This window comes from Aegilops tauschii, chromosome 1 (genome assembly GCF_002575655.3).
Source record: "Aegilops tauschii subsp. strangulata cultivar AL8/78 chromosome 1, Aet v6.0, whole genome shotgun sequence".
NCBI classification, from domain to species: domain Eukaryota; kingdom Viridiplantae; phylum Streptophyta; class Magnoliopsida; order Poales; family Poaceae; genus Aegilops; species Aegilops tauschii.
In genome coordinates, this window is record NC_053035.3 from 445193814 (window position 1) to 445197036 (window position 3223).

Genomic DNA, 3223 nt, shown 5'->3' on the forward strand with positions numbered 1-3223 from the left:
TGAAGGTGTGTGTAGACGTTCCGCTCGCTCCTCTCCAACCCTAAAAAAGATTGAACTCCTCTACCTAGGGCGTCCGCCGCCTACGGCCGATCTCCTCGCGCACTCGCCATCAAAAGACCAGGACTATGGGCGTGGGGCAGCCGGTGCTAGCCGCTTTTCCTGCCACGTTCTGTTGATCCTGATGGACTGCAGGCTGGCCATTTGGCTCAGTGCGGCGCCACCGATTCTAGAGAAAATTCCTTATATAACACTATTTTAAATATTGGTTCCTTATTTAACACTGGAGTTTTTCTTCTTCCTTATCTAACATCATGTATAAAAAAATTCCCCAATCTAACACTCCCGTCAATTCTGTTAGCTCACACCGTTAAAACAGGCATGGAGTGATGTCAGTATTTTTAGCTGGACAAAAATGGACGAGACTTGCCTGCTCCCATCCGTGCTCCCGTATACGTGGCTTGATTTGATTGGAAGAAAATAAGGCCCGGCCCCACCCTCTGAAAATCAAGGGGGGAGATGATTAGATTATAAAAGAAAAAGGAAAAGAACAGCCGTAGGATAAAGTGGGAGCACGGATGGAAGCATGGAGAGGGAGCAGGCGAGCCGGATCCGACAAAAATGCCCCTGCCCGTAAGCATGAGAAAAAAGAAACAGAACCCGACCGAACGGGCATCTCTCTCCTCTCCACGATCCACATCCCCCCGTCGCGGTTTCCCCTTTCTCAAACCCTAGCGGCGGCGGCGGCGGCTGAGAACTTGCTAGCGGCGGCGGCGGAGATTCGGCGTTATGGAAGGTGGCGGTGCTGAGGATGGAGAAGGTGCTGCGGAGGATGGCCAGTGCGCGGCTGCGGAGGGGTCGGACCTTGGCGCTCCTGCGGATCCAGCGACGGTGAGCCTTGGCGACGGCGGGGCTGCGGAGGGGTCGGGCCAGCGCGCGGCTACGGCTTCGGAGGGGCCGGGTCAGCGCACGTCTTTGGCAAGATGTGGTGTCTCGGCTGCAGCAATCACGGGCCAGGGCGGGGCATGGGCTGAGGGCTCGACCGCCGGCGTGGCTGGAGGCTCAGGCCATGGCACGGCTGGGTCGGGCTCGGCAGCAGCTGGAGGCTCAGGCCATGGCACGGCTGGGTCAGGCCAGGGTGCAGCTCGGTTGGCCTCTGCTACATGGGCGTGTCCAGATGGGTAAGTTCATGGCACTTAGTGGATTTGTATGATGTTTGTACCACTACCAGTGATCAGAACTATCTAGCAATACTCATGCATAGTTTCTTCACTTAATTGTCTCTTGAATTCACAGGATGGATCCAAATTCAAGTTATTTGATAAAAATCGAATTGTTTGGCAATAAAAAAAAGCTCGAAAAGACATCCGATGTTTCTGTTTTGAGAAGATCGTTGATTGTGACTTGACAAACTATAAGGATTTCGTTGAATCAATTGTAGAGCAGTACTCTCCGCGTTATTTGGAAGTTGCACATGTGCAGTACTATGATGATGCTCTAAAAATCTGTCCAGAAGTAAAATGCGACCAAGATTTAATGCTTATGTTTGAGAAACACTCGAAGACAAAGGTGTTGCGTATGATCATTGCATATTGTGATCCGTTTTAACCGTATGAGCCTATCACCGAGTGGCATAGCACTAGTAGAAAAGAGGGCTTTGGTTCAGGCCGGGTCAGCCCATTAGTCCCGGTTCAGTCCAGAACCGGGACCAATGGGGGCACTGGTCCCGGTTCGTGAGGCCAGGGGCCTGCCGGGCCTCGTGGGGGCATTGGTCCCGGTTTGTCTGGCCCCTTTGGTCCTGGTTGGTGGGACGAACCGGGACCAATGGGCCTCGCTCCTGGCCCACCACCATTGGTCTCGGTTGGTGGCTTGAATCGGGACCACAGGCTGCCCTTTAGTCCCGGTTCATGCCACGAACCGGGACCAATGAGGTGCCTATATATACCCCTCACCCGCGAGCAGAGCACTCCAGTGCTCTGTTTTTCTCTGGCCGGCTAGGGGAGGGCTTTGTGGTGCTCTAGCTCACCTCCTATGCATATGAGGTGTTCGATGAAATGCCCGAGCCACACTAGTTAAGCTTTCTCCTCTCGAAGCTCGACCTCAAAGCTCTATTTTCCTCGAGATTTGTGTAGGTTTAGCGGCCCGTCACGTCCCATTCCCGTCTTCACCGCCGTCGATCGCCCGCGCCGATCTCCTCGCCGGCACCACCGTGGTGAGCCTCTTGTTCTTATCTTCTTTCTGAAAGAAAAAAAATTCTTACTTTAGATAGATACTTGTCTAATTTTCTTACTATTTTATTGCTTGTTATTATATATAGTGCGATGGTTTTGGTATCCGCCCCCGTCGGCCCTCGTCCTGTCTATGATTCGGATGTGGTACATATTATCTTTATAATTATTGGTTTATTTATTGTTTATGAAAATTATGCCGACCAACGTGACATAGATTTTATTTATCTAGGAGGTATGTGAACCGAAAATTCCAACCGACCCTATTGTCGGGAGGTTAAATTTAGTTGAAGAAGAAAACAATTTCTTGAAGGAAAAAAATAAAAAAAATTGAGGAGGAGAAGATGATATTGGAGTTGCATGTTGCGGATGTCGTCGATGATCACAAGATCAAGATGGATGCAATGCGCTTGAAGATTAGAAAGATTAGAAAATATGCTATTCATATCGAGGCGTGGTATCATTATGCTGTTGGATCAATTGTTACCTTGGTTGCGATTATGATCGCATTTGTTTTCGCATTGAAATGTTTTACATAGTTTCAATGTATGGTTTAATTAATTAGATGCTCTGGAGAGCTATATGTTGTTAGATGAGTACTATGTATGTATTTTGGTTTTAATGTGATAATGAACTTCTATTAATTTGGTCACTTAATTATCTATTCATGATGTTCTGTAATGGTTTTTGGCACACTTAATTATATATAATGCACGCAGATGAACCGACAATGGATGTACGGTGACAGACACACCTCCGAGTACATTAAGGGCGTGCATGATTTTCTCGAAGTGGCTGAGGCAAACAAGCAGAATGGTTTTATGTGTTGTCCATGCCCTAAATGTGGGAATACGAAGTATTACTCTGACCGGAAAATCCTTCACACCCACCTGCTTTACAAAGGTTTCATGCCACACTATAATGTTTGGACGAGGCACAGAGAAATAGGGGTTATGATGGAAGACGGCGAAGAAGAAGAGGACGATGACAACTTTGTG

General features: G+C 48.6%; 1 non-coding gene across 1 annotated transcript; it reads left to right on the forward strand.

Annotated features, from left to right (window-relative positions):
- Window positions 1-629: 629 nt before the first annotated feature.
- Window positions 630-2877, forward strand: LOC109763001 (uncharacterized). The gene is made up of 4 exons (XR_012186455.1): window positions 630-1178; window positions 2130-2209; window positions 2315-2372; window positions 2458-2877. It is a non-coding gene; the product is annotated as an uncharacterized protein (transcript).
- Window positions 2878-3223: the final 346 nt, after the last annotated feature.